A 12,627-nucleotide genomic window follows, 5' to 3' on the forward strand; every position below is an offset into this window, starting at 1 on the left:
TATAGAGGGATGCTTGTCAGTTGATAAGTACAACATCGAAGTCAAAGTTATAACTGCTGTTTAATAATTCAAGTTACATATTAAAATAAGGATTATTACTTGTACAATAAAAGCAATTTGCTTCAATTAGACAAAAGTAGTTAGGCCATTTAAATAAAATTCCTTGTTTGCCTTCCTTGGATTTTTGAAAAAGCTACCAGTGAGCCAGGCAAAAACAAACACAATACAATACCAAAGCAGTGGAAGTGTACCATAATCCTACAAGTAACAAACACTTGTCAGGTCACCTTGCACATTTTCAAAGTCAAAAAATCCCTCCAATTACGTATGGGTAGTTGGGTATAGCAGTGGGATCATTTAACCATGAAAATCATCCGGACACTGTTGAGGTCACAGGGACACTTTTGGAGTCAAATAGATTTCCGAATTCTAAATTAAATACTAAATGTTAGACAAAGCATTGGAAGTGTACAATAACAAACACTTGAAAGCTCACCTGGCACATTTTTATGTCAAACACATTCCTTCAATTAACTAAAAGAAGTTGAATACAGTAGAGGGATCATATAATCATCGGAATTTTCTGGGACACTTTTGAGGTCATGGGACACTGTTCGAGTCATATGTATTCTCAATTCGTTACTAACTGTTCGACAAAGCAGTGTAACTGTACCATTACGCTATCAGTAAGTGACGTGGAAGTTTTCGCAAGTAAGGTAAAACAAATTTCTCTATACATTGACGCAAGATTAACTACGTAATCGACAAGTAAAGTATAAAGCGAACATTTTCACATAGCATACAGTGTATGCTTACGACATTTTAAAATTCTTGTCATGTTTTAACCTTTTTATCGATATTATTTAGTCAATTCGACTCTGCACATTACCATAACGCAACAATTAGCGACATCTTTTCAAGCGATAGACTGTATTGCTTAAGAGTGAGGAAGGATATTGCTCGTATCCGTGAATAAGCCGCGAAGTAATGTACTGGCACGAGACACACAAGTAAGAGATACATGTAGCTTGTTCGCCATTAGCACGAAACGTTACAAAAGTAAAAAACGGTGTCTTTATATATCAAGTAGTAGCAACAGTAGTATATCTAAAATAACGTCTTTGCCGATGACAATGTGATTTTCCATCTTTTACCACGAATGATTAAAATTACCGACAAGTTCGGGTTAATTTTCGTCACTGTACTTTCATTCTCCGTACTCTCTTTCTGAACAAAACTGACGGTATTTCTATTGTATTTGGCTGTGCAAAGCAGGTTTTAAACACATTTCAACAAAACGCTGTGTTTTCAGATATCATCGCCATTGACATCTTGATGTTAATAAAATCGTCTTTTCTTTAACAAGGATTCGTTTTTGTTGACAGTTTCCAGAATTATACATGGGAAATCTGAAATACTATAAGTTTAAATGATGTATAGAGAAATCGAAAATACTGTCTATATAAGGGATATATAGAGTGTTCGAAATCTCTGCCACATTTAATGAGCTATTACTGCTAATATTCATCCATGACACCGCCATTCGACAAATAAGATGTCAAATGTTAAGGTAAAGTTGACCAGAAAAATATGAAACGTTATTAGTCGCATGACAATTACGTCATTTTGTATTCTGCTTCGATTTATATAACGTCTATGTGATTTGTATCGACAAACTTGCATGCATTACCATCCTGATAGGAGGGCGTGGAGTTTAATAATAAATGACAGCAAAGCAGTAGTTACGCGAATCGTCAGAGGGTTTCTCAAACGATCTTTAAATCGATTTCACCTTCCTCAAAGTATACACAACTTCTTTTAACACAGTGGTTGGATTACACTGACCTACATGACCGTAACATTGAAGGTAAGATGCCTGTAATTTAAAGTCCATCCAACAGAAATGATAATGCACCCTCTTGCTTTGAACAAACGTAGACACGATTAATCCAGCGGCGGATTGCTATAACTTGTTATATAAATGATAAAGTGGTGATCGTTATCGGAAGAATTAGTCTTTTTAATTAGAACAACCTGTCAATTTGAGTAATTGCCCTGACACTAGATCAAAAAACCCTATTGTTTACGGAGACATTGTGTACGCATTTATCTGCGCTATTAATTTTCAGGACGTTGTAATTAGCAACGCTGTCAGCTTGTACGTTTTTTGCCGCATTGAGGTTAATGAAGTTACCATTCACCCCCTTATAAAGCTATTAAAACGTATTACCAGAGAAGCTATTGATATTAAAATGATTAGCGAACCCCTAAGTATTTCGTTATTCAATACATGGTGTGGATCGAACTAATATGGCCAGCCATGAAAAAAGCGATAAGAATATTATACCGATGTCTGCGAACGGCGACGAACTATAGCCATACCAGACAAACCAATGACGTGACGAAGTGTGACGTGTCTGTCCTAGTAAATTATTATGTGGGACACAGGTTGCTTTGTTGGTATTGTTTGTTCGTTGCATGCTGCTTAGGTGACCTCAACAGCGGCCACCTCGTATCCTTGCAAAAAACTGTTGGCATATTGACATTTCTGAAAATGTTTTATGAGTATCCCACTCTAAAAAAAGCAGTAATCCAAAATGCCGTATGCAGTAGCATGATCACAACCAATAGCTGTGAGCATAAAGTATTCTCAAATTACCCATACTTGTGTGACGCCCCGCCCAACGCTCGCATTAGCTTTGGAATATTCATCTGAAACCAATGTAAGTGTGTGCCGTGCGGCTCGGCTTATTTTCTCCCCAACGTGTTACAGTGGGACATGAAGTAATGTGATAAACAGCTTTGAATCTATCAACGTGTTACGGAATAAACTGGAAACAATTGGACCTAATATGTCGAGGTAAGCAATACGGCTAGTTTTCAATCGGGTTCGAACCCGATTGTATTTGTCGGGCAATATTTAGTTAAATAACATTTATACATTGTATATATATATATATATATATATATATATATATATATATATATATATATATATATATATATATATATATATATATATATATATATATGAACATGCGTGTCTTTATATTATATCAAATGATAGAGAGTGTATATACGTTTGTGTGTCTAGGAACGAATATACACTTGCATTTCACGACCTTGTCAACGAAGCTAACATAGATGTCCCCTTATCTTGCCGATGTCCCTATGGATAACTCTCGTGCTCACCTAATAAATTAAATATTGCAAATAATTTTGACAGACAAACGGGCATTCATGCGTCTGCAAATAGCGACTGATTTAATATGCACAGATGGATATATACTAGTATGGTTTAATGAATAATACATTTGCTGGTCATGGAGAACAAGGTTATTGAGACACAGGAATATAGATATCCGACGTTTTGTTCTTTTAGTTGCCTGTTCATAAAATATGTTTCGCTGAAGATTTTCCGTTGGTTTATTTTGTTAATTCGCAAGATTTTTACTTTTGCAAAGGATATCGGCTTAGGAAACATTACTTAGTATGTTTTTAAATGCATGACGGCCCGTCGCAGCGATTATACTGTGTCATGTTTCAAAATCATATATGACTTGTTGCAAGGGGCTCGTGTTTGGCCGGAAACCATTACGCCTTGTTCTTGCACAATCGCTTTTTAAAGGTACTTGATATTAAAACGATCAGTACCCGTTGGCCTACGGCAAAACTTGCACGTGTGCTTTGAATCCCTAGGCATACCAGCGTGTACAGAATATGTTTCTCTTGTCATCATCCCTGTTCAGTGTATGAAATTTTGAACGAAGCTCTTCTGTAGCTTGTGCCAATTCTACGCCAAGCGATCTATACTCAAATGTTTGACAGTTGGTTTAGAATTGCCCTTTCGATGCAGGCAACATGTTACGCAGAAATTATGTTAACTATTAGTATTGTTTTAGTGATTTTATGAGTTATGTATTCAAGCCGACAATTAATAGTAAGGCATAGCACACGAGTGTGGAATGCTAAAATAGAATATTACAAAACGTCACAGAGGGGTTGGCGAGTTCACATCGCTTTGGAATAGTTTGAATATATTTATCAATTTTTTGATGTGAACGTCCAGTGTACCTTGAATGCTTGGTAAATTACAATCATTGTTTTGTACGTTCCGAAAAAATGCAGCGAATATGTATGTTAGTGAGTTTATTAAATTGATAATTTTCGCAACAAGCGCGAAATATAGTTCAATGAAAAGTCGAGATCGTCAAGCAATATTTTTCCGAGTTAATGCTTACTGCTCACGTGGTCAATTTGTAGCTGCCTTATGAAAGTCCTTTAACGTGTCTTCATACCGCAGTACGCTTTGTTGTCAAAATGCTCGCTAACATAAAATTGCATTTGATAGTATAACAGAGATTGGACAGTGTATTAGGATGGGCACACAGGACGAAAAAGTAAAAACTTTGCAAAGATTAAAAGTTCCCAAGTCGTGGACTTACGAAACATTTCAAATTTTGTCACCGTGAAGACAATGATAAAACACCCCTTATCTCATGGCATGACGTAACACTTTCCTCCTTCTGAGGACGTTTGCCTGAATACTAACCCCATAGCCGCGGCCGTGGTTATTGGATTAACATAGGTTGGATTTTCTGACTTTCATGAAACCTTAAAAGAATGTAAATGCAGAATATTTCAATTAAAAGTTATAATATCGAAGACTTATGTGAGCAGCACATTTTCCCTCCTGACAGGCGTTGCGTTAGCGCCACTTTGTCAAAACAGATGAGTGTATCAGTTGTAACAACGTCCGTTACGCTTCGGTTTTCGGGTCAATTCAGGTGATATGCATCATGCATGTCAAATTTCTAAACTCTTAATCATACTTTGCATGAGGAATCTTCAAAACCATTTCCTCCTATATTTTAAGAATAAAAAGCAGAGGTCACGAAGTGCAGTTTTACGGAAGACATTTGCTTTAATGTACATGTACTTGCATTGAACTAATGTTCTGTGAGTCTGGGTTTCACAAGAACACGAAAGTGGATGCACAATTTTGTCACATAGAGTTTCGTATTGACTTCCTAAATGAGTCACACAAACGTTTTATCAAAAACGTAGTGCACGAGTTTTGGAGTTAAATACTCTCATCTCATCTCTGTGACGCATCCTGTCTATGAGGAAAGTGCTCTTTGGCTAGAGGACCACTTTGGGAAGACTGTTCATTCGACCGAACAACATGTTCCTGTAATAAGTAGAATAGTGTGATAGAAGTATATCCTGAAGTCCAATGATTACTTCAGTTTGGGAGACACAGTCACCCATAACAATGATTACATATACCAGGTAATGTCACATTCAGAAAGTGTGCTATGTGCCCCCCAGGAATGTTTGTCTAAAATCTAAGTCATTTCAAACTTTTCATCAGAGTTCAATGTAACCTCGACACAAACACCACCCTACTTATAATTCTCCTAGACTCCTAGCTTATTGTTCACCGATATCCTAAGCGTTCTGGATGTGAAATGTTTGCCTATAACGCGGTTTAAGATGGCGACATTATTCATTCTGAACATATATATGGGCGTATTTTATGCAATGTAGCTAGACTTAATCATTTTGCAAATCGGTAACATTTTTATCAAAGTTAATCATATGGATGTGGTACCAGTAATAATTCCATGTGGTGTCCAGATTTAGAATCGCAGCCTGAGCGCATTATTGCTACAGAAACGTAAAACGACTGCGCACATTAAAAACAACCATACTCGAGTGTCTTATAAATTACCGTCAATAAGTATGCCTATAAAATGTAACAATCGTACATCTATGTTGAAATTGCCGTTTTTCACACCGTCCCTCTGTAAGGTATTCTTTCATGTTGTGTGGTTGTGATCACACTGTGTCGACAATCATTGGGACCTACATTTTGCGTAAGGGATATCACTTTTCAGAAAGTCTCAGAACATTTTGCGGAAGTCAATTATTTCACAGACAGTAGAAACGAGACGGTTCTACCGTCTATAATTAACCTGATTTATTAGTAAGTATCAATTCTTCGAATATCGTGCCTGCAAAAACAAATTTGCCGGACATGACCGACCAAATTAACAGGTGCATTTTAATGCCTGATTTCAACGAACAATACAAGACAAAATGTAAACAAATTATGATGTTAAAAATATTTAACTAATGGGCTGTTTTACAAACGAGATGGTAGCATATGTTTTATCTACCTTTCTCTTTCAATTGACTACGCAAAAGATTCTCCATATCAGCTGCGTTTTAGGATGTATTTAATCGTCATTATTTGCTAATAATAAGTAGGCTAAATAATAATAAGTAAGCCTAAAAGTTTGAATACTCACATAATATGCATGAATGGGGAATTGATAGTGCATACCAAAATTTTCAGATTTCGCAAATAACGACAATAACAACAACAAGAGTGATAATGTTACTGGTCCTGTTGTTTTATTTCCATTTTACTTTTGATTTACTATTGAAAAGTTAGGGATTTCTATCGAAATGGCACCTTCAATTATACAGCTACAGTGAGTTTATTTGCTATCATACAGAAATGGTAAGGTAGCTCCGGGTGTACAGAGGGAATTATACAGGCCGAGTGACGTCAGTGAAATGCAAGTATATATAGCAAGCCAGAGTCCCTCAGTCACTAGTCTTTGACAGATACTGATTCGCGAACGATAAAAACTTTTATCCTTCGCATTAACTTTGACTGTGACAATATCGTCATACTGTGCCATATTTGTCACTCTGTCCCCTATAAACAGTGTTTTCAATGTATTGAAATTAATTCTGAAACCTTATAATCGGTTATTCCATCAGTTTATTACATCAAACATTTTAATATTTATAAGAGACGGCTGTCAATTTATGTTTTAAATTTAAGACTTACGATTTTTCAGGAATATGACCTGTAAAAATTGTGCCTTATCGACTCGTTGTTAAGTAAACCCAACGGGATATCAGATTATTGCACGGGGTCGCGTAATGCAAATTTGGAAGCTAGTCATGATAACGCAGCGAGCGCTTAGTGCTGGCAAGTACCGTGTAGAACGGAATTTAGTAAAACGATTCGGAATTCAATATGATTTTTTCCAGTAATCTCATTCTAATATCGTGTTGGCTTTTCAATATTTCAGGTATGTCTTCGTCTCCTGAATCTTGTCATATTTGCACTAGTGCTTCGACACAGTAATGTTGGTTTCGATATCGATGGTTGAAAGAATTTGGTAGATTATGCAACGTAGCATTGTGCATAACATCATCGGGTTCATTTCTCTGTTGCTGACCTGCGCCGAAATGGACGTCGACGGTTACCCATCCTTTGAGCTTTAGGACCAGATATAGGAAGTCCGGTAAGTCATGGCGATTTCCTCATGCCTTTTATGAAGACAGTTGATTCACATATAAATCAACATTGACTGTATTTTGTTTAATACTCGTGCTGAATTTGTGAATGTGAGCTAAATCCGACGCAACTGTTGCGCTTTCGAGCTTGCCTTCGTTGCTGTATAATGAGCGACAGCTGTGTAGCGGGGTTACACAAAGTACGGGGGTGCAGGTGTATGGTAGGAACGGATCAGATAAAATAGCCACCCAAGTCGGTTCTGTTACGATTCAGAATTGATAGAATCAAGAGAAAGTAGGCCCAGTTAAATAAGTTTACACTATCCATAACACGTGCATATAGTATGTATAACAGTTTCGAGAGCCGGCACATGTCCACTTCGGAGAAAACAGTGATAAACACTAAATACACGTAATACACATCGAAAGCGAACAAGTACGCGCTGGATGTGATCATCGAAAATGACCTTTCGGTCGACTTTGGTATTCCATTTGGATGAATTAAATCAGTTATCGTTAACAATACAGAATCAATTATCGTCATTGATAAAGAATCGGATATACAATTTATTATACATTTAGCTTATCAGAAGTGAAAATGAAATTAACGAATATGTTCTGCACATGAATTTTCAAGCTAACCCCATGCTTCGTTTTGTCTAAAATGGTCCAGACGATTGTCGTTTTCAGTCAAACATATTTCAGCATGTTTCAAGACGAAAAACAACACTTTTCATAACGAGACAAAATTAATAAAAAAGCTAATTAAAGTACGACTTTGTGCCTTTGAGAAATGTGTTGTGTCTAATGTCTTGCGTCGTTTTACCTCGTGCATGACCACACTATTGAACATCAATGTACGCGAAGGGAGTAGATGATGAAAAAGATATAACAAAATCCTGCTGTTTCTAGTTTAATTGAGTTGTAATAGCTCTCATTTTGTTTAATTTACTATGATTAATTCAGTTCTCAATCAAGTCTTCTTCGTATAAAATAATTATAATTAGTCGATGGCAATTTATTATTTTCAAAGAAGGAGAAACGGTTGCTTGCCATGCTCCGGCCAGAACTGAAATGAAAGAATACAGGGCGACGTGCCGACAATTGGTGTTGAACTTTATAAACGGGCAAGGGCAACAGAAAGGTCAAAAATGGACGAACAAGGCGGACCCAAGCGCATATTCCTTTGTTTTGGAACTTGCATCGTCTCAATTGCAAAAATTAGGGAATTAACATCAAGGTTATCTTTTGTGATCAAAATCATTATAATAGGTAATCTTACAGTATTTTGTTCAACACTAGAAATACTCTTTCAACTGTTTATTATCACTCGATTGTTTAATTCACAAATGAATATTAGCAGATGGTATCGGCTTAGCCTGTGAGGTCACACAATACGAACGATGGAAGTCAAACTTTAACTTGAAAAAAGTGTAGGACGGGAAGCTAGCGTAGTGTCATAGCAGTGGAACGAAAACAAGCTTAGGAGCTCGATTAGCTGTTTTAGGTACAAAAAGATGTATCTTGAAATTTAGAAGATAACGATGATTTTAGAGCATACTGTTGTCAAATGACGATCGAACGAGAAATACTCAAATAAACAACAGTAAACAATTTCATAGATGTAAATTTCTCGACAACCTTTACAGGCAATTGTCGATGGCAATGTGTTACTGCTGTTATTTAAAATTTAAGACAGAAAGTTGGGAAAAAGTGTCCACTCACTCTTCTTTGAAGAGTTATTGTTGGTTACCAGGCCTAGATTTTGTGGAATGTCACTAGATTTTGTCTTGCCGAAAACATGTAAATCTAGGAAATATCCGGGATACTATACTTTCCTCGCCAGCCCCACCATCACCAACACCACCAGCGCTATCATCGCCACTACCATCACCATCACCACCACGATGATAATGATGATGATCATCATCATCGCCCTTGAGATTTTGTATAATATATTGAGACTAATACACATGCATATGTGGCTTCATTAAATGATGATAGTGAAGATAGCAGTAAATTCCTTAATGATACTGAAATGATTGATTCAACAATACATAAAGTGGTCCACGGTGTTTGTCTGGATGAAAATATACAGGACTAAGGGAGCGTCCAGTTATTATGGCCGGGGTGGGCCGACAAAGTCCAGGGGGTCACCTCAAATTTGAAAACTGCAAGGGGGGGGGGTCATGTATTTTTCAAACAGCTCAGAGGGGGGAGGTCACTTAATTTCATAAGTATCCGTCCCATCAAAAAGCAGTTTCAGTGTTCAGAAGTATTCTGGGAGATAAAAATGATTCGTTGCATGATTTCATTCTCTGAAGTTATTCAACTGTAAATCTGAACAAAAGTATAATTATCTGTCACATGAACATCTTGACTTGACAACTCTGAGGCTTGTCTTATTGTAAATCAAGCTAACTGCACTGAGGGCAATGAACAATTCCTATTACTTACATATTTGAGATATAGCAAGTTTTGTCAGGGAAATTATTTAACAGTTACCTGTACTGAGACTACTAGTACCATGAAAACTTAAATAATACTTTTAGGTGAAATTCCAATATCATAATTGCTGTCCACATCTGAACTTTTAAATACCTATTTGAATCAAGTACATTTGTATCAATTATCAAACACCTATAAAAGGGCAAATGAATTTAGTTAGCATTGTAAAAAAATTATTCTTAGTATTCTCATAAACTCTAATGTATAGTGAATCAACATTTCGGTGAAATGCCAAAATCCAATTTCTTGCTCACATATCAACCTTTAATCATCCCATACTAACTAAGTACTTTAAAGTGAATTATCAAATGTCTATAAATACACAGATTTTGATATTTTGTATTGGAAAAAAATTATTCATATTTTCCTCATAGACTCCCATATACAGTGAATCTACATTTTGGTATTATTCCAAAATCCAATTTCTGGCGAACACATCCATTTGTTACCACCCTTATCTATTCAAGTAAATTAATATCAATAATCGAGAGTACATAAATACACGGGTTTACCTATTTTTGTATTGGAAAAAAATTATTCATACTTTCCTTATAGACTCCCATGTATAATGGATGAACATTTTCAGTGAAATTGCATAATCAGATTTCTTGTACACATAATATGCACCTTTAACCATCATATTCTAATTAAGTACAATTATGTTAATTATTGAACGTCTGTATATGCACAAGTATACCAAGTTTTTAATTGGAAAAAAATTATTCACAATTTTATCATTGACTCCCATGTATAGTGGATGAACATTTTTGTTGAATTTTTAAGGGCAAACTTTCTGTCCACATGCCAGTTGTAACAACCCTGTTTCATTTAAGTACATTTATGTAAATTATCAAATATCTATAAATGCATAGATATAGTTTTGCATTGAAAAAGTATGACATTGTTTTCTCATACATTTCCATGTATAGTGAATCAACATTATCAACAGCTGATTTTAAATCCAAATATCAAAATTTTGTACACACACGCTTGCGCAAAAATATTGCGATCCACCTGTCATTTCTGTCCGACCCCTTTGAGGGGTAATTTCAAAATTATAGCAAGTCAGAAGGGGAAATCTGAGCATTTACACCTTGTGAGTTTGTAAGGAAGGTCATTTGAAAAAATCTAAGCTCTTTTTTATGGATTCTATCGCTCCATACACCCCCGAAGGTGTTTGTGTGTGCAGCTTTACTCAAGCAATGTGGGGGAGGGGGGTCATGAAATTTTTGTCATCTTGAAAGGGGGGGGTCATCAATTTTTGGTACAATGGGTAGGGGGTTCACTTATTTTGACTGATGCGCAGGAAGAATTTGCCGGCCCACCCCGGCCATAATAAGTAAACGCTCCCTAATTACGCTAAGAGGGAGCCAATAGTTCGCATAAAAGATATGCCAAGACAGATAAAGTAAAGTGAATAAAATCAAATACGACCACAAATGTATGCTGTAAGCTTTGAACATAGTCCCTCTGTAAGAGACAATTAAGAGTCTCAAACCACAGAGACATACGTTGTTTTTGTTACTTTTAATGCTTGGGCTGTAACATCAATTTAAGGTAACACTGCAAAAATCGCTACATTACTCATAAACTTAATTTTAAGCTTCCGTGATTCAAGTTTGAGTGCTGACTTACTGAATACTTATCTTTTAAAGCAATTAGCTTATCTTAAATTATCAGTAATACCTGCCCATATGAATAAGGGATATTCACAAACCCAGGCAACAAATCAACACACTCATAAGACAAGGCACACTATAAATTCAGTGAAAAAACGATATGTGGACTTTAAAAAATAAATGGCCAATGTTTACTAATACCACCGCGGTAATTAAAGATCCATTAATCGTAAACTGCAGGTACTATTTCACTCGTGGCCTGCATGCTTGGACATTTGAGTTCTCCATTGTGGCAACAAACGTCGTCAGAAAGAGTTCTGGTACATGTATATCCGCTTATTTGACTTCAAGTGGCTAAATCGGATGGTTTCACATTTCAACGTTTACCGAACGTTTACATTATGTTTGAGAGGTTGTCCCAACAGGGCAAGAGATTTGAGCGGCCTGACAAATTTGTCAGAACGCAAGTCGATTAGTCTTCAATTTGCTATCACTGAGTAAGCGGCTTATGCATAACTCATGCGATGGAAATTTAACGCGTTCGAGACCAATGCCCACACACTCAACAAATGCATACATTTATTATAGTACAATGCGCCAAGGGAGCAGATGTTCGGACTTTCGTGTGTTCACAATATTTTTCTGGTCTATCGCTTGTGTGGGCTTCTAGTAATTTTGATGCTTGTGGTGTGAGTGAGGTTTTCACAGTCTGATTTTTATGAAAAACGAAATAGTTACAACGTGAACGGTCATTCTGAAATACACAAATCAGTAAATGTCACGTTATTTGTCTCTCTGGTCCCAAAACTTGCAAGACAACACCTGATTTTATCCTTTACTTTGGAAGACAGCGAATTATTGTTCATTAATAAACGTTCAGGAAAGTGCTTGCTAACTATTTCAGTTTTGAGGCGCGTACTATCTTAAAAGGATTAATTTAATATGTAGCCTGATGCAGAGATTAATTTCATAAACAATATTGATAGAGCTGATGTCGAGTGATGTACTTCACTAGAATGATAATTCTGATGATGATGACAATGGTGGTGATGATGATGACTACGACAACATACGACAGCAACATGGTAATTAAGATTTACATGAAATTTTCATCTTGAGGTGTTCTTGTATGCACAGAATGTTCGCTTTTCTCAATATTATATCGTCAAATTACAGTTTT

General features: G+C 36.2%; 1 protein-coding gene across 2 annotated transcripts in view; it reads left to right on the top strand.

Moving 5' to 3' along the window:
• The first annotated feature begins 2,727 nt into the window (after positions 1–2,727).
• LOC139151159 (glutamate receptor ionotropic, NMDA 2A-like) overlaps positions 2,728–12,627 on the top strand; it is a 90,314-nt gene continuing 80,414 nt past the window's right edge. The window contains exons 1-2 of one of the 2 annotated variants that reach the window (XM_070723748.1): positions 2,728–2,860; positions 7,113–7,328. The gene's annotated coding sequence lies outside the window, so the exon portion shown is untranslated. Of the gene's footprint in view, positions 2,861–7,112; positions 7,329–12,627 lie in introns of those variants that run through there. The other variant, XM_070723749.1, reaches the window with a different exon arrangement.

The sequence above is a fragment of the Ptychodera flava genome, chromosome 15 (genome assembly GCF_041260155.1).
Source record: "Ptychodera flava strain L36383 chromosome 15, AS_Pfla_20210202, whole genome shotgun sequence".
NCBI classification, from domain to species: domain Eukaryota; kingdom Metazoa; phylum Hemichordata; class Enteropneusta; family Ptychoderidae; genus Ptychodera; species Ptychodera flava.